Source organism: Thermobia domestica, chromosome 1 (assembly GCF_964235325.1).
Source record: "Thermobia domestica chromosome 1, izTheDome1.hap1.1, whole genome shotgun sequence".
Lineage (NCBI taxonomy): Eukaryota > Metazoa > Arthropoda > Insecta > Zygentoma > Lepismatidae > Thermobia > Thermobia domestica.
Window position 1 is genome coordinate 240072190 of NC_137454.1, and position 25112 is coordinate 240097301.

At 35.0% G+C, this 25112-nt stretch overlaps 1 protein-coding gene and 1 long non-coding RNA gene across 2 annotated transcripts in view; both read right to left on the bottom strand.

The window, feature by feature from the left end:
- Positions 1-25112, bottom strand: part of LOC145694754 (uncharacterized) — a 103052-nt gene that overhangs the window by 29382 nt on the left and 48558 nt on the right. The window lies entirely within an intron of this gene.
- LOC145667241 (uncharacterized) lies at positions 1195-6393 on the bottom strand. The gene is made up of 3 exons (XR_014127877.1): positions 5526-6393; positions 4202-4298; positions 1195-1303 (listed from the first exon to the last, which is right to left on the bottom strand). It is a non-coding gene; the product is annotated as an uncharacterized LOC145667241 (long non-coding RNA).

Sequence of the window (25112 nt, forward strand, 5' to 3'; positions counted from 1 at the left end):
TTTATGTAACTTACACACTGAACATTATACTAACCTTCACATCAAACATTATACATGACGCCAACCAGATGAATCATTTTCTCACGTGCAGAAATAAATCTGTATCAAGATTGGCACTACTGAACCTCTCTTCAAACCTTATACAAAATGAAATCAAGCTCATATAGACAACAATTCTGCAAAAATAAACGTAAAGGTGAGGACGAAAGAACTGTTAAACCTACATAAGCAATGTTCTGAGAAAGAATAGTTGTGTTCGGTCAAAATGAAAGCAAAATATGTATACTTTCACAATCTTTATTATGCTTCTTTCCTTCGTCCATTATGCGTCTTTGCAGCACGAGGTTTCTTTATGTTGAGTAACATTATTGAGATATCATGTTAAATTATAAGTCCATGTCTCACACAACGTTGGTGTTGAATATATACCCCATACTCCAGTCTATTGAGATTAGTATCTTATCTCAATATAGAAAGCAACACTTTTCCTGAGTTCCTTGGTGAATATACTATGCGACCTGGCAGATCAGCATCCAATTAGTTTACCATTAACCACAGTTTGATGTTGAAGTTGAGCGTCCCGTTTCAGCACGAAGCTTTATATGAGACACCGACCTGTAGAATCCGCAATAATGCGTTCAGTGTTTGTAAGGTCTTACACTGAGAATCAACCACGACCCTAGGCGCAGCAAAGACGTACACCACTAGACAAACGTCAAGGGCTAAGCAAACTTTTAAATTATCAGATTTCAGGAAAGAAATATAAATTAAATCCTAGAACCACTGCTACACAGGGTGCGAAATACTGAGGATGGCCATTCCCACACTTCAAAATTTCGGAAGAAAATTCATCCTCAATAATTTACTGGCGAGATATGGTGACACTGACACTATCAGAAGTATACAAACTATTTACAGTAAATCTGTGCAGTTAGTGGACAACCTAGTGGTTAAGCATTATCCCTAACCTTACATAGTTCAATAATTTTGGATGTTCAATATATGAAATCTTCATTTCAAAACTTTCCAGTGCATTTTTTTTTTACTTATTTATCTACTCCTCTCTCTCCCCGATCATAACTGTTATTATTTCGCATCCTGAGGCTACATAATTGAAATAAATTATCCCTACATTCTACGCAATAACTGATATAAGGTTTCATGAAAACAATCAGCTTGTATTACAATGTTATTTATTGAACTTATTTACATTTTTTGTATTATTTCTAACTTATTTCCTTAATTGGGTTCCTCAACTTCAACGGTGTCACCTTCCACTACAGGTTTTGAATTTCTTCGTTTTCTGCAAAATAACGATCATAAATACGTACTGAAAAACATGTAATTGATTGCACAGTTAAAAGAAAACATTCATATTGTTTACCTTATAAATACGTTTTCATTAAAATACATTATTATTCTTTGAAGTAAATGCCACACAAGGCAACAGAGTCTGGCACTCGTTTCTCAGATCTGGTGATCCATGGCTTGGAAGCACTCCAAATATGATCTCTATAGCATTACGGTAGAATTTTTATAGTGAATTAATATTCCCTAATCGAGCTCACCTATTCAGATGTTAGATTTGCAGTGTGACACTTCTTATTCAAAGTGTCTTGACTGTCAAATATTATATAATTCATCTTCCCATACTGAAAATTAATAAAGTAATTTTAAACACTACTATACACAAACATTACGCAAACACTATTTCGGTTCAGCGGAATCCCTTATATTCTACATTTTACGTTTTACAGCCTTATTCGATTAAATTTTGACGATCACTCATAAGAAACACTTGAAAGGAAAGAATCGCCTTTGTTACAATTACAACATACTCTCCCATAGTCTGATATTTAGTCGTCTCGGGATCGCACGGATATGTCTGGGTCATACAGGGTCAGGGATCTGACTACTTCGTGATCACGAGTCACGAAGTATGTGACCCGTATCATCACTGGTACCACTGCATGGTATTTATTCACTTTACCTATTTCAATGTTCTAGTGCCAGTAAATTTTCAGAAGTTTTTTCCAAGCTGAAAACGTGCATTGTTCTGTGAGAGCATCAATTGAGATAAATCCAGAAAATGTCATATTGACTCACTCGGTACTGTTGTATAAGTTCGGCGTTACGAAAAACAAACGAAGTGATCACTGATATAAGAAATCACTGAGGGATGGAAGAACAAATATTTACTTATTTCTTTAATTTTCTCTCCATGCCTTGTATGAAATGCAATCTGATCTCACGATTCACAGGAAAGATAGACCATAAGGGTGTGAACCTATATACCTTGTATTCTTTACGGAGCAACACAAATGATAGATGATGACCTACAAGGCGTTATCCTGTGTAATGTGCAACAGAACGCATGGGAAAGTGTAGTTTGCAATTTACAGGAAAAGCGTAAGAATTTACTAAAATAGGTACCGTGTACACGGACAACTTCGTACCATTTTGCAACGAGTTTGGAACATACCTTAGAGGTTCAATTAAATATTTCTCTTTAAAAATATATAAAAAATGTTACTGGTGACTAATACGTAAGGAGGTGTTGAGCAACAATTCTCTGGATTTATTTGTGACAGTAAAACAAACGGATTTCAATCCTGAGCCTTACAGCGGAGGAATACATCTTTGCAACGTTTCATTCTTTCAAAACACAAGAATCACTGATAGGAAGACATGCATATTGCCTTCATCATACATATCAAATGAAGAAGGGATGACTCATTATCGTAACTGTAACACTAAGTTTATTTGACCCATATTCATGGAACGTCGTGTCGGAATCATTAGCGTCGTTTCACAATTCATTATAGAGAAGTAATAAATACTCCTGCGACCTATCGACCTAGTTCTTTATATCCCATCTTTGAAAGCAGAAACATTTCTCAGTGTACATGGCACAAAGCAGGCAAATCACTTCATTTACTTCAATCCAGTCAAATTCTGAATGCATTTTAAGACCTATGTCTCCCTATTTATTTTCCTGGTAATTTGTTGTTGAGTGTTTACGCATACTCATACTCTGGCGTGCTCCATCCTATTGAAATCTTTTTGTCTTTGGGGAAAAAACTACTCTTACTTTTTTTTAAATTTATTTTTTATTACTGCCACTGCTGAATGAAGTCTTTATCTTGTGGATAAAACATTAACCTTTGTTTCTTGTTCAATTTTAGTGTTGACTACTTCTTTTTCATACTGAATGAAGTTTTATCTTCCGGGAAACTCGGGAATGTCTTTGTAAGAGAGAAATATGCATATACTATTATTTTGTCTTTTAACAAAATTTTCTAACTGCTGAAATCTTTATCTTCTAGGCAAAAAAAACTGTTTCTTGATTAGTTTTAATGTTATTTTACTTCTTTTCTATCTCCTGAATGAAACCTTATCTTTTGAGAAGGAAAAAAAACTACAATACCATTCTGTATCTTAATTAATTATAGTGCTTTATTGCTTGTTTCTATACTAAACGAATCTATACTAATCTTATCGTCTGAAAGATTCTGCAATTGCATATTTCTCTATTACAATGGCATTGCAGAGTTTTCCAGAATGTAAGATGGTTTCATTTAGTATAGAAAAGAAGTAATTAATTCTAATCAATCAAGAAAGAGGGTGGTATTGTAGTTTTTCTCTCAAGAGATGAGTTCGTTCAGTAGATAGAAAAGATGTAAAATAACACTAAAATTAGTCAAGACAAAAAGAGGTTAGTTGCTTTCTGTTTTTCATGCAGTAGGTAGGAAATGTTTTTAGAAGGCAAACATAACAGAAAGTGCCAATCTCTCTATTACTGTGACATCGCAGTTTTCAAAAAATGAAATTTCCTTCAGTATAGAAAAGAAGTAATCAACACCAAAATCAATCAAGGAATAAACGTTAGTCTCAAAAAAATTCGTCAGCAGATAGGAGTAATCAAAAAATAAAATTAAACTAACAGAGGTACTTTCTTCCAGAAGACAAGAAAATAAAAATGTAAACAGTAATGAATCTCGATTTTAGTTAAAATTTCCACCCTCCGAGGAAAGTAACAGGCAAGTTGCTAAATTATAAGGGATAATAAAATATTAAGTACATACAAGGTAAACATTTTATCTCATTTCACTAAGTTGCAGATCCCTAGCTTATTTAGTGATGGTAAGAACTTTCCGATCTCTCTCGTGATTGTAAGGAAAATAGGTAAAACTATACTTACCTACGCAGTAGTCTAGGCTTCGCCTGCTGCAGCCAAAGACCCAATACTTCCTTCACCGTTTCTTCTGTTGCGTCGGTGTACATCTTACGAACAGCAGCTGAAAAGAAAGATAGAATTTCAAGCAAATACTAGCGATTTTTATTCTTAAAAAAAAAAGCCATTTGAAATAAATTTCCCTCTAAAATAGCTTTACGGAATTATGGTATGGTTTGTAAACGTGGATACCTAGAGCTGAAACTAATTCCTATATTATTTTTCAAGTCACCTAAGCTAGGCCCCTATTTTGTGATTTTTATGTAAGGGTACTATAGAAAGTTATCTTTCACCACACTTTTGGTATATTATATAATGGAAAAGTTACATTTTTCTATACAAGTGTAACAAGACTTTCTTCCTGTGCCCTTAGTGGTGATATGGTTTTGAGTCAACGTTTCAAGTCACCTTAAATAACACTACAAAAAAAAAAAAAAACATTAGGTTTTGGCTAACTTTGTTGTCGCGAAAAATTGAAAGACGAAGACGACAGAAAGTTTGACTATTCACCGTCTTGAAAGCCTGCAACTTTTCTCTTTTTATACTAGAATTATGGTAATTTCGAAAGCTATATTCTTCTAGTGTTTTATCTGCGTTCTAGTGTTAGACAAACAGCTCTGAAATTTTGCACCCTTAAAATATCGACAGGGGACACAGTTTGGCATACTATGTAATACTACCAGACTAACAGTGTTGCCAACCCAACAAAGGTATATTCTTTCAAAGTTACATTCGTGTGGTAGACAGTATCAAATTTACAGGTATACACGAAAAGTCTGGTGCAAAATTATACTTCACATAGTGATTCCTACACTGTACTTCAATTTAAATTCGTTGACACTATTGACTTTATTTAGCCCTGGAATCATTCCTACCTTGGAATTTTATTTGGTTTTAGGTTTTCCGTACACCTTACAAATTGGTTTTGAATGCTTTTTCAAGCAAAGATTTGTTTAAATGTGTACTTTGCCAGTAAAGCTTTGTTTACAACATAGAGTGTTGGATTAGTTATTGAATTTCCTATATATTCCACACAGATTTTATATTCACCCAGTAAGGGTGAACACATTTACATATACTACTTGACAGTAAAAGCATCCTAAAATACTCAAAGCATACTTTATTCATGAAGAATTACTTCTGATTGCTTGGGACATACTAATATGAGAACACACGTCCAGTACGAGAGAAGTAAGACTTAGTAATTAGCAAACTGGAATTTTGTATGGTTACTAGCATAAATAAATAAATGAAGTTAAATATTTCGGTACAACTTTTCAAATCAACTTACTGTGGATCTTTTTGCACAGTTGGGTGGACCCAAAGGTGTGCTTTTTTGCTTCATGATCCTTGGTTTCCTGCCAGAGTAGGAGAATTCCATTGCGAGCTTGTCGCATAAAGTTCTTCTTATTGCATTGTGAGCGAAACCTTTTAAATCCTTACCACCAATTGACAGTAATACTTTTACCTGAAAAAAAGGAAATTATTTAGATCTAATGCATGCTGAAATCGAAAAGAAAAACAATATATATAAGGGTCCGTATTGTTGTTTTTCTACCAGTGTAAAAAAAAATAACGAAGCAGGAATGAAACTAGATTAATTTTTAAATACCGTAATGTGAAGTGTGAAAAAAACGGCGTGGAGTTCTGAGTTTGATGGAAGGCCGTATCAAATGGGCTACGTGACTAAAAAAAACTGTGTGTGTGTGTGTGTGTGTGTGCGTGTATGTATATGGAAATTACATACACTTCCAAAAGTAACAAGAAACAGTGGGTTAATCAGTTCTGCCAACAAGTAGTGTCAGAAAAAATGGTTCAACTTACCTTAAATTATAGGTAACAGAATTTAGGAACAAAGAAAGTAAAAATTTGGTACTTTTTGTCTACTAGTTTACAAAGATGTTCTAATATTATTTATCTTTTGATATCCTCAAATCAAACAGTTTCACAATATAATTTGTTCCTTCATTGACTAGAAGTAATAAAATATCTTTAATTATTTTCAACTTCAAATGCTGGGTATGTCTTGATAACACTATTGATCTATCACAAAAATATATACATACACATGCACGCATCTTAACAAGAAAAACCCAACCCAAACTAAAAATACACTAGAAACTAATCAAACAAGTGACTATGGAGAAACCAGATTCAGGAATCCCAATTTACCGTGACGGATAGGTGAGACTGATAAAAGATATCTAATCTACTGTGACAATGTAAGTGCTGTCGTAAACAGAAGAATTAGAAAAATACCAAGATAAACTACTTTTTTTTAGGTTTTCATATGTTCTAAAAAAATTGACTGCAAAAGATTTAATTGTCGCCTAAATGACTATATTAGCAAGTATGAATGGCAAGTTGACCAAATTTCAGCGGCGGCTGGTACTATATGTTGCATGGTTGTGCAACCGGATATTTTTTTAATACAAAAACTATTTATAAGTATTAATGTAGTGTATCAGTAAAAAATAAACCTCTGCTCTTGAGCATTTCTGAAAAAAGTAAATTAAAAAACGGAAAGAAAGAGAGAGATTTACATTTCCGGTGGCAGCGAACGTTGCCACTGGAAGCAGTAATATCAAGGATATGGCAGCAAGCTCCTATCTGTTAACATGGGGAAGTGGATTTATTCTTGCATCGCTCCTATCTTCCCGTATAGCTTTCTTGCGGTTGCCTTTCTTTCGCAACTGGTCAGCTTCTGTAATAGTTACAAATTCCTCCGCTTAGCAGCGCTTGACTCAATTCATAGGGTGAGGGAGATACAGACGCTTGGAAAAAAGAAGTTATTCACAAAACAAACTCGCGAAGAACAAATATGTCTGGTGGTAGCAGGGACGAATCCAAGCTGAAAGTTTGGGGGGCGGTCGTCCGAAGTCAATAGATTTTATTTAACATTTATAATACAAAAGTGAAAATTCTTGGGATAAGATTTATTTTTAAAAAAAAAACCTATTCTGGGGGGGGGGATCGATCGAGTCTCGAAGAAGAAAATGTCTTACTACTGGTCTAATTCCTAGCTCTGTGTCTTTCGTGCACATGATTCTGTGTTCGATTTCCGGCGGAGAGCATAAATTAATATCAAATCATTCACTTCCAATACTCATCTGTCTTCTTTAGCTTAATTTGCTGGAATGTTAAACTGTTTTTTTTTTTTTTTCATTTTCGAAGGAAAACATCTTAGATTTCATGCTTCTTTACAGACAAAAATACGTGGTTTCTGAAAATGGACTTTTTGTACCGTATATTTATACAAAGAAATGCTAACAAAATGCATATTGTCGGAGGAGAGAGGTGTTTCTGGACCCTAAAGAAAATAAAGCGGAAAATATTTGCGGTAGCGATGCTTCCTATTCAGAGAAACTTGGCGAGCAGCATTTCAGATTTCAATAAAGTCATAGAAAATTTGAAGCCCAAAAGATCGAAGAAAGACCTTGCATTCTAAAATAATGCATAGATTATATAATTAAATAATTTTGTTTAATTGCGTGCATGCAATTTTCTTGCTTTTTTTTCTTCTTTTTGGATTAACGCCATCATTCATGGCTTACAGCACATACTATATATTCGATTTATCTCGTGTTCAATAACATGAGTGTAGAGTTTTTATATATAAATAGTGTATAAACGTACATTGATAGTGGTTTTTGAAATTAGGCTGCCCCGCATAACCGTGGGACAAAACTCAAAGATTTTATTTTAATATGATTTCGCTGTTCATTTAATCAGAAATCTTGGGGGGGGGGGGAAGTGGGGAACAATTAGGAAGACGTGTGTAGAAGACCACTACCTTGGAGAATTATTACCAGGTCATTAGATTATGACGTCATTCATCAGCACTGCGGAAGGAAAGGGTTGATTACTCAGAGGTAGAACGTAGCCTTTTGGTGCGACGGATCTTTGGTTCAATCTCCGGCCTCATGAGTTTATGATGGACAATATCATATTCGTGAGGGTTTTCCCGTTCTCATGCCACTAATTCCTTCATAATCATTCACTATCATTAGTCATCCGTGTATCTTAACATTAACCCTAGGAAGACTAAACTATAATTGGTCACGTGAAAGACTAAGGGGGGCAATTTTGCTCGCGGTTGTAAATTCCAATTTTAACCCTACTAATGTATTTTAAAGTTATTTAATGGCTGCTACTAATAAATGTGAGTTGTAAAATTATTTTAAGACTTGTGAAATTTTATTTTAATAGGAAATATTACAAATATAAGTCCCAGTACAGACTACTACCGCATTTGGTTACCAGACATGAAGTAGCTTTAAATACATTAGCCTGTGTAGACAAGTTACTATACTAAACCTGAGAGTATTAAGTTTGCTCAATGTATAAAAGTAGATTATGTTAATTTAGTCATCCATTCAAAGAATAGATAAGTTTACAATGATCCTTTTAAAGTAAAACTGTACTTCTCTTAACACTTCTAAGTTGCTAAAAAAAGATGTATTTAGTCGCCTGCGCTATTAAAAAAAAAAAACTACCACAATAATGTGCTTTCTAATAAAACTAAATTTAAGTTTAGATTACAGAAGAAAATACAAAAAATTTCAAACGTTGTAAAATTTATTTGTTCGGGCAAAGAGAAAAAGAAAGTGCCGGCAAATTTGACCAACCTTCGTCTTTCTATGGTTAAGGACATAACAGCGGGGTTATGAAGAACGGGACCTACAGCTTAAAGTGAGATCCGAACCACTACTCAGTTTGCACTCGAGAGATATTGTTCTTCATTTGAACTCGAAACCAGAATCCCTTAATAACAAAGGTGATAAATCCACAGACTCATCATCCACGGAGGTCAACTGATAGAAATACGTTGCAGTGATCTTGCATACTTGTGAATATTTTAGTAGCCACTTAAAATCCAAAAGGGAAAGAACTGCAAAGTGGAATCACTCTACAGTTATACACATTAAATCAATGGACAAAGACTACATAGTACAGAAGATCTAATTTAGTCAAATTCAGAAATATAGGCTTAATTTAATTTGCTAATCAATACCAGAAGTGACTAATAGTTCTGGACCATTCATACTATCTTTCTAAATAAAACCTTTATTATTATTATTATTATCAACAATTTGTTGATAATAATAATAATAATAATAATGACAACAAACCAGTCAAACCTAACAGAAATCTCTGTTTCGTCGATCTACTTTCCAATGTTATAAATTTAGACACTTGATCAGCTTCTGTGGAAAAGTTTTGTTGACCGTCCGCTAGTGTGACAGACACTAGAGGCAGTTCGGCGGGAACTCCAAACTTGATAAAATAAAATCACAATTAAAGAGACAAGTTAAAAAAGTATTTTTCACGAATCCCACCCCCACTCAACTTGTGGACGATCATGCCTCCGACAAGGAAAATTCAAGCTTAACCAATGCCGAAGGAGTAGACTGCTGAATAATTTATGATGTACTGGTAAATCGTTTGCAGAACTAGTTGACCTATGACCTCTAGTTTGAGCGGGTTGAGGTCATTTCTTGAGGTTGCGACCTTGTTCAATCGAATCATCAGCCTCAAATTACCTTTACTCTTAAAAAAAAGGGGGCGCAACGGTTACTCTATTTTAATCTAAGGTAAACCTATTTAAATAAAAGAAACCTGGTTTAAAGCAAAAATTCCGGTTTAAGTGAAAAAAAAGTTTTTTTTTTTTTAAAAAACACGGTTTCTGCCAATCCTGAAAAATAGCATTATTTCTTTATTACATCGTTCAGATTGCAAATATTTTTCTGAGATTTTAGATTCAGACTTCAGCTGGTAGAAAAAAAAGTAAACAAAACCACTAAACTCAATCAAGAGACAGAAGTTACTGTTTTTAGAGGATAAAAAGATTAAAATGTAAGCAACGAAAAACCTAGTTTTCCTCAAACTTACACCCTCGACTTCTTACCTTACAAACTTCAAACTAATATGCCAACTTATTTTCGCGTAATAATCCATTTTGAGTTATTCTTAATATATAATAAGTAATTTTTCGAAATTCATCGTTCTTTTACCCTAAACCCAAAAGTCCATACCTGATCGAACCTTTCCTTGCATTTATTGTAAAGCGATGAAATGAGTGATATCATTTAATCTAAGATTGCTGAAGTATACCTTAGAATAAGTAATTGTTACCAAATAAAGTCGGACATAAGTATATATTCTTCATTTGAACTATTTCAATTTTGCCACCAACCTCCGAATAAATATGGAAGAACATAAGGAACGAAAATAGGCATGATGCATTTTAAAATGAGTGAAATGTCCAGGCTTGCTGTATTTAAATATAATCCGTACCGATTCTTGGGGAAGTCACATCAGTTAAAATTTGTAGTTTATCGGTGAAAGCTAAAACAAGCAAGCTTAGGCAATGTATTAATTCAAAGCAGTTTTCTCCTCGATTGTAGAGTTAAAACGTAATTTTCATTACTTTAGCAGACGGCTCTCCAAATTTATATCGATTTTGTTGATTTTTTCACTAGATTTCACTACTTTACAAACGCTTTACGAACCACAGCTGAACGAGCGGAGGGGATTAGAAGCCCCGTAGGACTCATTTTTTCCTTAAGTTAAACACGATTGGCATTGCAGCAATTGTAGACGGTCATTTTCGAAAACTTAACATACAAATACTGGCATTTCGTTCCTTGCTTGTATTCAACCGCCTTCCGTCCTGGCAAATAGCTCCACCATAATATACTTACTTTCCCATGTATACTAATTTGCACATAGAATTTATTGAGTTTAAAACACTTTCATTATCATTTAACTACCTTCACTATTAACATGGGGTTAATTTTAGCAGATGGCTCTACCTAATTAAATAACTTATTTTAATGTGTTTAGACTTAATAAATCGTATCTGTTATATAGAATCCTACGAAATGGGAAATTAAGTATGTTTTGGTGGATCTAATTGACAAGGCGGTAGGCAGATGAATGCAAGCAAGGAATGAGATGGCAGTAAGTACATATGAAGCTTTGGAAAATGACCGTCTGCAATGGTTGCAATGCCAAACGTGTGTAACTTAAAAAGTAGGGAAAAAACGAGCCGTGCGGGGCTTCTATTTCCCTTCGCTCGCTCAGCTATGCTACGTAAAGTGTTATGTAACGGCATATTTTTGGAACTGGGGGGGGCAATATTTTGCTTAAATCTTGTACTTTCTTGCTATATATTCTGTACTTTTTTTTTGGTTTAGGTAGGTTAAGTTAGTTTTGGTTAGTTTAGCTTAGGCTGGGTTAAGATACTTGGGCATTACTCGAGCAGACGGTTCTACCAAATGTTCACACATTGCATTTTCCGGTTTCTTTTTGTAGAATATCCACTAAATGAGGAGCTATTGCATAAATCACGAACCAACTTGTGCTAGGTGGCCACAAAAAAAGCATGAATGTCATTAACCGAGTCAGGGCAGGAGCGCAGCAGGGGGTGCCGAGCGGAGCGAGGGGCTGCGTCCGTAGAGAGCAGGCATGTCAGCGACGGAGGATATGCAAATAAACGAGGAAAGTGAAAAAATACATAAAATATCCGCAATAATTTTTACATGGTAATTTTACCTAAATTCGTACTTTCTTCCTATATTTTCTGTGTTTTTGATGATTTAGGTTAGGTTTGGTTAGTTATGTTAGTAATTACAGTTACGTAACATCAACTCATTTCTCCTGTAAACACGGTGATTTTACCTGATTTTGGCCCCCAAGTTCCAAAATTATCTATATGTAACAGTATTATCTCAAATCTAGTGAAAAATGACCACAAAATCGATATAAATATGGTAGAGCCGTCTGTTCAAGTAATGCCTTAACGTGTTATCAAGTATTCCACCTATAAATTTTTAATATGGTAAAGCCGTCTGCTGAAGTTAACTCTCTAATTTTTGTACTGATGTTCAGGGGCGCCCGAAAAATTTTTTCTAGAGAGGAGTCCATCTCCATGGATGCTATATTTGCTATATTACGTATACATTTTTGTAAGCCAGAAGGGGGCCCGGGTCCTACCCTGCCCTCCCCTTCGGGCGCCCATGCTGATGTTAATTGTCAAGAGCCATCACTGACATTAAAGAATCCAATGGCTAAAAATTGTATACATTATACGGATGAACACATACTTATATAAAAAAAAAAGTATAAGCATAAAATTCCATCCATATTTCGAAAGTAATGAAGTAACACTAGTGTATAAAATTATCCTAAAAGCGCTCAGCGCGCCAGTTTAAAACAAAAATTACCTTTTTATTTTGTAACTAAAACTAAATTAGGGCTTACTATTACATTTTATACACAGAGCTTACCTTTGTTTACCTTTTGGAAGAAATCAAGCGCCAAATATATAAAACTACTCACCAATCCTACAGATGGCTCCATTTTCTAAACAATCGACAAACGTCAAGCGTTTTGAATCAAGCTTGAAATAGGCTTAGTAGAAAGTTGATAAATTCAAGCTTCGCTTCAAGTTAAAAACAAGCTAAAATAAACGTTGGTTGTCGCTTGTCGCATTCAAGTTTCTTTTCAAGTTAAAAACAAGCTAAAATAAACGTTGATTGTCGCTTGTCGCATTCAAGCTTCTTTTCAAGTTAAAAACAAGCTAAAATAAACGTTGATTATCGCTTGTCGCATCAACTGTACATTGCTAAGCCAAAATCAAGGGAAAGCGACCCTTGATTTAAGCTTACATGCTATCTGGGTAAGTAATGTAAACGTAGCTATAAGTTTGAGCTCATTGAGCGACCTTTCAATATTAAAATACTCTCATGAAATTTTGCACGCATGCTTAAGTAACCAAAAGGAATAAATTTAGGGGGTGAGACCCTATTAAAATAAATTTCGAAATTTTCCCATTTAACTTGTTGCCACCCTAATATATATATATATATATATATATATATATATATATATATATATATATATATATATATATATATATATGGACAATTTATCTGGAACATCCGTGATAACGGAAAAACCAAAAGAGGGAGAAAAGCGAAACTCTGCATGAAGCAACTATAAGGAGGTGACATCGTTTTTTTACGTATCAAACAAGACCACCGGTGAACAGTGTTGCCTCCCAGTATAAAGTTATATTTTTTCAAATGACATTACATCAGATTATTACATATTTCAAATCAACATGGTTAACGGAAACTTAAAATATCACACTTTTTATTCAGTGTTGCAAACTAAGGATGTTATAATATCACAAACATCCAAAATTTGGAAATTTCTATCACACATACAGCATAACGGACATGAACTAGACAATGCACATCGGAAGTACCTTAGTGTTGGATACTATGGTCATGGTATGACTTGTTTTGAATGAATAGCAGCAACAAAGTTACAGGGGCTTGAAAATTTGATTTTTTCAAAAGGCTTTATTTCGAAAAAATGCTTAGATAAGTATCGTATCTAATTACTTGTGTAGTTTGCAATTGACAAATAAATCATTTTGCCGTTTACAGCACTTCTTAAATCATGTAATTCCGAGGACTTATTGAAATTACACCTACTAAAAGTTATTCCTACAATGCTACAGAAGAGAAGGGAAACAACAATCAATTTAAATATTGTCCAGAAATACGCCATTTTCAGCAGTGTTGCGAACTTCATCAATGTTTATCATATCTCCGGAACGGTTTGAGATATGGAAGTGCTGTAAACGGCAAAATTATTTATTTGTCAATTGCAAACCACACAAGTAACTAGATATGTTACTTATCTAAGCATTTTTTCAAAATAAAACCTTTCGAAAAAAATAAAATTTTCAAGTCCCTGTAACTTCGTTGCTATTCATGACCATAGTATCCAACGTTAAGGTAGGCCTACTTCCGATGTGCATTGCCTTGTCCATCTCCGTTGCGCTGTACGTGTGATAGAGCTTTCCAAACTTCGGATGTTTGTGATATTATAACATCCTTAGCTTGCAACACTAAGTATTAATAAATGTGATATTTTAAGTTTTCGTTTAACATGTTGATTTGAAATGTGTAATAATCTGACGTAGTGCCATTTGAAAAAAATATAACTTTATACTGAGATGGCAACACTGTTCACCGGGTGGTGTTGTTTAATACGAAAAACGATGTCCCCCTCTTTAGAGTTGCTCCATGCAGAGTTTCGCTTTCCTCCCTCTTCTGATTTCTTTGTTATCAGGGATAGAATAAAATATGAATTTATTTAGAATCCATTTCATGATTGGCATTGTGAAGGTTGTTGTATAGGTTATTCTTATTTTCTTTTGTTTTTGACGAATCAGCATCTGCTGTTTGAACTGTCTCGTATGTCGTGTTGTTTTCGAGTAATATACGTTGTCTTTTTTCCTTTTTTTTCTTTTCTTGTATGATTAGTAATGAATTCTTCTTTTGCTTTGTGTTATAGGCCTCGTTTGCCAACGCTATTATGAATATGCTGAGTTTAAACTTCCTTTTGTGTGTATTAGCGGAAAATTCTGTTTCAATAACCACGGAGGTCTTTAGTGGCGTACGTACGGGGGCAACTTCGTAGGCAATTAGAATCAAAACGTAGCAAAATGACTAGTGAAAATCGGAATAATTTTATGGAGTGTATAGGACAGTTGGTGAAAATTCCGTCTTATACAGGTTATGCGCCTCATAAAGTAGATTTATTTTTTGAACAGTTATAAAACGCCGGAAGATATTATAAGTGGAATAATGATAAGCTAAAAGAGGTTTTGCCTACTTGTTTGACAGATTTAGCTTTTGATTGGTTTTTAAATTATAAGAAGGAAAGTACATATGATGGGAAATCTCATGACGATGTAAAGAAAGACATGATTTCTACTTTTAGAGGCATATCTTCGCCTTTAACAGTAGAAGACACGTTACGTAGGGCTAAGCAATCTATTAGTGAATCTCCACAAATGTATGCCATTCGAAAAGCCAGATTAGTCGCGTTGTGTTTGCCCACTGCTACCGTTCAGCAGACAATTATGTATATTATAGACGGTCTTAGGTCCAAGTACATGAGTGTAGTTACCGACAAGCATTTTTGCTCAGTGGACGAATTAATAAAGCAGTTGAACAGTGTAGATCGAAAAGAAACAATGTTAAGTGAACGTATTAAGGAAGAACAGCAAGAAATTAATGCTTATGCACAAAATCCCTTCATTCCGCAGGGAATACCTTACAATTTTCCTGGTAGCTCTTGGATGTCTGGTCAGACACCAATGTTCCCTCATGTACAGGGGAATTCTCATTCATTTCCGCAGATGCAATATGATTCTTCATTTCTTTCTTCGTATCATTTACAACCTACTTATCAACCGCCAGTACTAGCTCCAAATTCTTTTCATAATAATGAAATACAGAAACTTTCTAAAGAATTAGGGGAGGTTAAACAAGCTTTAGCTAAAAGCCATAATGAGACGAGTAAGGGTGAAGTTAGCACCTTTAATACCCAAACGGATATTGAGAATGTATGCGAAAATATGCAGAATCTTGTAATGGCCCTTGAATCATCCATGAAGGATAAGAAAAAATATAACAATAATTACAAGAAGAAAAAGCCGCAAACTCAGAATTATTTTAACCGGGAGAACGAAGCACAGTGTAGTTCAGCCAGTAACCAGAACAGAGGTCAAAATAATTCTGATTCGTACAAACCTATAATATGTAGGGCTTGCAAAGGAATAAACCACATTGCTAGATTTTGTCGAGCTCCTAAGCAAAATTTAAACTAGAATCATCTACGGATCGAAGGGGGGATCTGGTAGATATTCAAAAGCATCAAATCCCCATAAGTGTAGAATCAAGGTTATGTCTTATTACAGCTAAAGTTAATGGAATGCAACAGGATTTAGTAATTGATACTGCAGCCATGATTTCGGTTTGGCCTGAGCATTTGGTTCCAGAAAACGTGAAACGTGTAAAAATTACTAGCAACCTCATAGGGGTGTCTGGTGCTAAAATTATTTCAAAGGAAGTAATATTTTTTTGAATTTTTTCTTAGGAAATAAGTCTTACGTACATTGTTTTAGAATTATACTTTAGAATTCTAAACCTTTATTGGGCGTTGATTTTCTGAGTCATCAAAATGCCTCCACAATGTCTTGGTCAGTACTACTATTCCTTCTTTTTGCATTGCTGCTTCTCTCTACTTTTCGGTTTTGCTTGAGAAATCTCTGTTGCTTTTGCAAAACGAAAACAGTTCAATCACCTCGTCCTAAACCAACGATATCTCAGCCAGTAATTAAAACAACAACGGATTCTCTTCCTATATCAAACTCAGATTCTCCATTGCCTTGCCTTACCCCACCCCTTTCTACATATGAAGATTATTTAGAACCTAAAGTAATAATTAATAAGGCATACTCTGAAATTTCTTCTCTCGTTCATCTTAATCAAGTGTCATAAATTTTATATGGCCTAATAGTAGGGGAGCTTAAGGCAAAAAAATGGCCAAACCCTGCACTTTGTGTTAAAAAGGTGCCACTTGGATATGTTGTTCCCCTGATCCAACTAAGCAGGAATCGAAGTGGCCCCACTCCGACAGGTGTCCAGAATCCAATATGGCGGCTATCAAAGATGGCTGCCTCTGCGAATTCATAGTGTTGGTATTAGAGGCCTATAGCTCCTTAACTATTAGTCCAATCTTCACGATTCAAAAACTAAACGACGTAGAAGATAACAGGGTCTAACAAATTAGCAAAAGATTTTACCTAACACTGAAACTAATACCTACAGAAATTATTTAATTTGGAACTTTACATTTTTTATGATGGAGTTTACTCATATTTTTAAAAATAACAAGTAAACGGATGGGATTATCGAAAAAGATGTCGTATAACTTTTTAAAGAGTGTTAAATTATCTTTCGTTTGGTGTATAGTTCATTCAGATTGGTTAATAAACGTCGAAGTTGTGACAATTTAAAGATTCACGTTGAGTCGATTGATTTTCCCAAATTTCGAACGAGAGTTCATTTACCGTAATAAAACATCACTGATGGATGCTGCATTGTACGAAACGGATCATTCTCTTGTGATGTGTTGTTCATAAGTCCCATTTTTACCAGAGCACAATACAACCTGACCGAGCCCGTTTGTATGAATCCAATATGGCGGCCATTAATTATCATCCATAAAGATGTCTTTTTCGAAATATTTATTGCAGTATCTAGATTTATAAACAAGTACGACAAAGTAATAACAAACATTTTTCTCTCCCCCATCCTTCTGCCCCACAGAGTAAGTATGGGAAGGAACGAACTCCAAATCATGTTTCGAAATACGTCAAAAGAATCGGATAGAACTGAGTGGTTAAAAGACTTGGAACAATAACAACTGCACTATTCTCGAAGTATTTCCATTGAAATTAACAGTGGCGTACATCCCGTGTAATGTTTCGGTGGTAATAGTTCGGAAACACAAAAAAGGCAAAGTTTGAGGCGGCTACGCAATTCTTGTGTTACCAAGAAGTCGTCGATTCAAAATGATCGATCTTCTTAAATTGTACAAAACACGGTTAAGGACGATTAGGAAGAAATCTGAATCAGAAGAAATAGAAGTTCATAGTACAAGATTTCGTGAAAATGATAAAGAAACCACGGATTTACTAAACAAACACATAACATACATTAATAGCATACTAGCTTATAATAGCTGATGCTTTATAAGGAACACCGATAGTGGTGAAGAAGAAAGAAGAGAACTTACAGACAAACTCAACAAAGAACAAGTAATAGATCAACATGCACTATTCGCCTTGGGGAAATGAATTCAATGGAATTGACCAGAGTTATATGGCGAAGATCATCAAATTCTGATACTGGGAGGATTACACGTCGAACAAGCCTTCTTGCATCTTATAGGCAAATGGTTAGATGGAAGTGGTTGGGTAGAAATTTTATACAAGTCAGATGTAGCAACACCAGGAACCGCTGACAATATATTGAAAGTAACTCACATTACAAAACCTCGCTTTGCTCATCAGATTACTTTGACAGTTTTACATCATTTGCCGTGTGATGCATATCAAAATTCTTCATGAGGGCAATTTTTCAATGACTGGTGCACTGAAAAGAAATCTTCGTGTCCAATGTTTAAGTTTTGGATAATAAATTACCGTCTCGTGATTTTACTCTTAATTTACATCAGAGCCATACGTCAAGGAAATTTTAAGCTCTACGCTGAAACACCAAAACTAATGGCAGAATTGTTTTTCGCAATGGACCACCTTAGTTATGCTCGTTGGCTTCCCGTTCGGATTTTAGATTTGAAGAAGTTGGAAGAAACATATCCTGAGATTATGAATGCTTTCGAAATGGGTTACTTTGTGATAAGAAAGACATCAAAGCCTTTCTTTGCAATAGTTATAGATCAAGCTCACGAACATAATAACAAAATTATAAAAGGGGATGGCGGGGCGATTGGTCTCTTACGCGAGGACAATGCTCTTGTCAAGTAGATGACAGCGGGACCAGAAATTAGCAGACTAATTAATGAATTCAAAATGTCATATAATGAATATGATCTTGATAACAAGCACCATGAAGATTATTCGTCGATGCAAGAAAGAGGATTTAAATGATCTGTTGAAAAGATGAAAGAAGTTTTCGTCGAATTGGGGAATCCGTTTGAAGAAAATAATGGATTTGTTAATGTTGCTTCCAGAATCATCTATAGCGGTGATATAATTGAATCCCTATATTTAGCAGAAGAAAAAGGTTCTAATATGTACAAGGAATTTGTGCAAGACAGATTAGTAGAATGTACCAAGCCATTCTTTTCGCCCGTGAAAAAATCTTCTCTAGTGCTTCATTCTTCCCTTCAAAAGAATAAAACAAACAGAAATGAAATAAAATTACTTAAGATGGACGTTGAGCTATTCTCTCGCTTACTACGCGTCAGTCAAACAAGACGACTTGACTTGGATGAATTCTTTCAGCACGAGAGTCAACCAATTCCACCGTCTCTCTGCCATAATTCACAACCCTTAAAATAGTCCGACTTAGTTATGCTTCTTGAGAGTGAAGCCAACATCAAAGAAGAACACTTTCCTAATTCTTGTGATGTTTTATTATTTGATGGAGCAGTTTTGGTTCACATTTTGCAACCAGCATCAGTAGAAATATTTTGTGATTATTTCCAGTGTAATTTCTTCGAATATGTTAAAAGAGAAACAGACACATTCCATGCAAAGCGAGTGGATCTGATATGGGATAGATACTCTTCAAAGAGCATAAAATCTTCCACAAGAGAAAATAGGGGTGTAGGAATAAGGACAAAAGTAACACCATCTACACCAATTCCTAGGAAGTGGAACGATTTCCTTCGTAATGACGAAAATAAAGAACTGTTCCTTTTTCTTGGAAAGTCTATGTGTGAAAAGGAAGGAAGTAACTTTGAGGTAGCAACCAGTAATGGATATCACATAGAAACTTCAAAAAATCTTCCACCATTTTCAAACAAATCATCAGGAAATCATTTAGAAGAAGGTGATAGTAGGATCATGTTACATTGCTTTGATGCAGTATTAAATGGACACAAGAAGATATTTATCCGCACAGTAGACACAGATATTTAATACTTGCTGTATCGTTTTTCTACGACTTTGAGCGACACGGTTTAGAAGAATTATGGATATCTTTCAGCACCAAGAAACATCATTGATTTCTCCCAGTTCATCATATTTCAATAACATTAGGAAAAGAAAAATCAACTGCGTTACGAGGCCCCACGCGTTTACAGGATGTGATACAGTGTCATACTTTCTCGGACATGGAAAATTATAAGCATAGGAAACACGGCTTTTGTATCCAGAGGTGACCACAGTTTTTCTAACAATTTCACACCCTGTAATCAACATAGGCGAAGATTGTTTTAATTCACTGCAACGATATGTCCTATTATATTGAAAAACAAATGAAAAATTTAATGAAGCCCGGCGAAAATTCTTTTTGGAAAAGGGCAGACCTCTTACTGCACTTTGTCCAATTTGTGATGCCTTGCTTCTTCACACCAAGTGTGCAGCATACCAAGCTGGACAAATCTGGGGCCAGGCAATGAAGAAAACAGCACATATTCCTTCATCAGTAAACTGGGGATGGACTGACAATGGAAGTGAACTTTCTCTAACATGGACTTTCATTCCAGTTGTATACGAAGCATGTAGGAAACTCTTTTTGAAATGTGCCTGCAAGACATGTACCACAAGATATCGTTGTAGAAGTGCAAGCGTTTCGTGCTGCGTTTTTCTTCTATGTGTTGGGGAACATATGGAAAGGTGATGGAAACTGAAAACGAAAATCTAGACCAATAAAACTTTCATGGAAGTAGCACTCATTATTTTTGAAAATTCAGTTGATCCACAGTAAATTTACACCACGTTGGAAACATACCAATAAATAGATAAACTTAAATGTATGATTCTTTATAGAATAGCTTGTACACAAAGTAATATTAACTGTTCGTTGAAATCATAAAACTGTTTGTAAACTTAAAAAATCCAAAAGATATCTTATGAATTTCAAATTATCGAACCAAGTATTTGCGTTGTGTTTCTGTTCTTACAATAAGAAAGAAATTATTTACGTTCTAATTTATAACAATATATTGCTTTATGTAATTTCCTTATAATATTGTAAAGGATATAAAGCCAATATCTATGGTTTAAAGACAGAACTTACTTCTTAGTCTTTCTGTGCAGTTCCTCTTTCAATTCAGAAGAAACCATAAAACTTTTCTATCGTGACGCTACGCACGTAATTTCTTAAGTTATTCTTAAACTTGATTCATGTGTAAAAGTGAATAGTAATAGAATAGGTGATATTACTTTGTCCGTATTCGTTTAAAAATCTAGATACTCCTGTAAATATTTCGAAAGAAACTAATTTTTATGAATCATAATTAATGACCGCCATATTGGATTCATAACCGGGCTTGATCAGCAGGCCCGTAGCCAGCCCAAAAATGTAGGGAGGGCAGGCTGAAGTTAGGGGGGGCCCGATCCAACCATATCATAGTTCGTCACCATATTATAGTTCATTTGCAAGCCTACCGTGAAAATTTTACGGGGTCAGCAATAATTTAGGGGGAGCCGGCCCCCCTACACCCCCCTGGATACGGGCCTGTTGGTCGGGCTACTTTGTGCTTCTGGTGAAAGTGGAACTTATGAAGATTACATCACAAAAGAATGATTTGTTTCGTACAATGCAGCATCCATCAGTGATGTTTTATTACGGTAAATGAACTCTCGTTCGAAATTTGGGGAAATCAATCGACTCAACGCGAATTTTTAAATTGTCATAACTTCGTTGTTTATTAACCAATCTGAATGAACTATACACCAAACGAAAGATAATTTAACACTCTTTAAAAAGTTATACGACATCCTTTTCGATAATCCCATCCGTTTACTTGTTATTTTTAAAAATATGAGTAAACTCCATCATAAGAAATGCAAAGTTCCAAACTAAATAATTTCTGTAGGTGTTAATTTCAGTGTTAGGTAAAACCTTTTGCTAATTTGTTAGTCCCTGTTATCTTCTACGTCGTTTAGTTTTTGAATCGTGAAGATTGGACTATTAGTTCAGGAGATATAGGCCTCTAATACCAACGCTATGAATTCGCAGAGGCGGCCATCTTTGATAGCCGCCATATTGGATTCTGGCCACCTGTCGGAGTGGGGCCACTTCGATTCCTGCTTAGTTGGATCAGGGAAAGAACATATCTGAGTGGCACCTTTTTAACACAAAGTGCATGATACTTCCCGTAAGCTCCCCTACTATAACAGTGAGAGTTATGTGTACTTTGAGAGCTATTTGTGGTGCATACCCCGATGCCCTTTTGGCTCAAGAGATAGTTATGAAACTATGTACATCTTTGTTGGATTTATATGTGATTATCATATTTAAGAATTATTATCACTGCATAACGTCTTGTGTTTACTCACCATAGACTGCGCTAATATAGACCGGTGTGCTCGTGAATAAGACCTTACTAAAAGCACAGACTGGTTTCTATCAATTGTGGTACAAAAACTTATTTATGAAATTTCAGAATACCAGCAGCCTCATGAAGGTTTTAGAATTAAACTCTTCCTTGTGTTGTTAACAGTGGAAAGAGGTAACGTTATCCCTGCTTTCTGTGATTGAAACATTAGTGTGACAGTGTTATGTGATATTTGGTGATGGTGATAATTATTATTACTACTTTGTGCTTATTATAATATTTTCTTTTCAAAAATTAATTCAGTGATGCTATGCTTCAGCAAGACAGTGTACATTAACATTTCAATTCAGTTTTCCTACATCTGCATAGACTATATAGCAATAGTATGTCTGCGAACTGTCAATTCAGACCATGGACGCAATTCATTTATTTTCTCATAAACATTGAACTTTGTAGTGATATTTCTTATTCTGGATTCATTATATATTTTTTCTATTCTTGTTATATATGAAATTCGAATACTGTTGGTATTCGATGGCCACCGGGAGAATGTTTGTATAATACTTGGAGAGGACGATCCATTGAAGTTTTACAGTATTTTCTATGAGTACATTGCTCTGTCCTGATCATACCACCCTGTCTGGATTCCGCATTCTTTAGTGTACTGCCGGGTTCAATGATAGAAAACTACTGAATTGAACCTAGGAAGTGACTTCTGAATAAAATCCAGACTACAGTAAAGCTAAAGATGATTCTCGTTATAATCTCTATCCATCGTCTTGGTGATCCTAAGTGAAAGACGTCCTACAAAAGGAGAAGTAGTAGGCCCGGTATGGACAGGAGAAGAGGTATGTACACAAAGTCTCTCTGAGTATGATATGACTTTCATCTTAGGCCAATAGACTAATTTGTCAATAGGAAGGGAATAAATTCGTATGTAAAAAGTATAAACTTGAATCTGTTCATTTAATTCGATCAAATGTTAGTTCATCAGTGCATCCCCAATTTCTTACTACTCTCGCATAAGACTTGTTACGATCCCAAATAAGCAATTTATATATATAATACGTATTCATGTTTGTATGGGCGCCCTTTTAGTAAACTTGTCCACCGCCCTCATTAGCATTCCAGCACGGGCCTGGTTTATACGACTATGTAAAGCTACTCATAAACAAAATTTAATTGAAACTTAACACTCAATATCTTATGATAGGTTTCTATTTAACTGCAGCGTATAAAATATTCAAATATTCACTTTGAATTTTGTATTTCATTTGTTTGCAATGTATAATATCATCATATTCAAATACAAACTGTGAATTTCGTGAATTCCGTGAACTTACATGCAATTACTAACTACTTTTAATGTATTTCTTTTATTAGTTTTACAGTATTTGGGATCTATAAATGAAACGTACTATGAAGAGAATTTCGGTATATTTGGTAAAGCAAAGACGGAAAGACCAAGCACACCACTTTACGATGAATCACAAAAATGTTATGCATAAGGCACTTGGTGACGCAATAGCAGAAGTTAGGATACGAAATGCAACGATTAACTGCCAAAATTTGATGTGATACGAAATAAAAGATATGAGATGTTACTAAATCGGTTTAAAACAACCAATTGCAAGGCATATACCTATTTTAAAAGTCCTTGTAAGGGACAGAAATATAGGGCGTTTTTATATAACAATACATTTTTTAAACACACAAGACTAGAGTTTAAACAAATTTTGGTCATGATTCTTTTGTGGGTTCAGAAACAATATGACCGCCAAAAGATGTCTCACGAAACCGAAATCGGCGAGAAGTCAATCAGAGACTGGACAACACTTCTCCGAAAACTTTGCTTCATATCGAATAAAAAAGCAAATCTTGAAGGCAAAGTAGAAATAGATAAAGCACGTATCTTCATATGAAAGAACCACAAAGGATGAATCTTAAACGGACAAAAGTACTGGGCTATTAGAAGGGTCAAATGAACAACAGCCAAGTGCTTTACAGAAATAATAAGGACATGGGATACCGCGATATTCGAAGAAATAATCAGATGAACTGTGATGTAGAACACAAAATTATGAATCATTCGGTATGTTTCTCCCGAGTCAAACTCACAATCAATTTAAATGAGGGAAAATCATCGACTCTGATTGTAACAGCAAACCACGCGGAACAATGTAGAAAGAACTAAGAAAGAGGTTGAAATAAATCAGATAACATGTAAATGAATATGAGGAGCATATTGTGGTTGCACCTTTCTACATAGACCAATATGCATTGGCTTACTTTCGGAATGTGATTAATTGAATCAAGAAGAGCGATGGACCAGAAGTACCGGAAATGTTCCAGCATATACTATAGAATATCCGCTCTATCTATCGGAACTTACGTGGTTCACTTACATCTTAGCCCTATGGCATCATAGTTGAAACAAATGCGGTACTCTTTGCAATTACCCGACAAGAAGACAACAATGAAGGGAAGAAGGTATAGAACATTTAGAAGAATGTTTTGATTTGATGCGCAATAAACTATTACAGATTCTCCTCCTCAGCCACAACTATACAAAAGTCACTGGACGTTACTTTTTAAAGATGTTAGACGACTAAGAATGCAATGGAGATATTGTCATTTCCTCAGGTTTTATGGATAACCTAATGCCACAACTGTTTCCTACATTCCGTTTTCGCAACAGTCGAAAATAAGGAACGAGTTTTAATGCGAGAGCACCACCACACATTTACACCTTCACTACTGACCAAAATGAAGAATTTAATGTAATCAAAGATGCAAACAACAAAAGACTATTTCAAACAATTGCAAGTAGCAAGGATGGTAATTGCTTTTTCAACTTAATCAGCATCTTATTGTTTAGTAACAATAATGAAACAAACAATCTTCGTTTAATATATCGAGGCTTACGTGGTTCACTTACATCTGAGCCCTATGGCACCATAGTTGAAACTAGTGG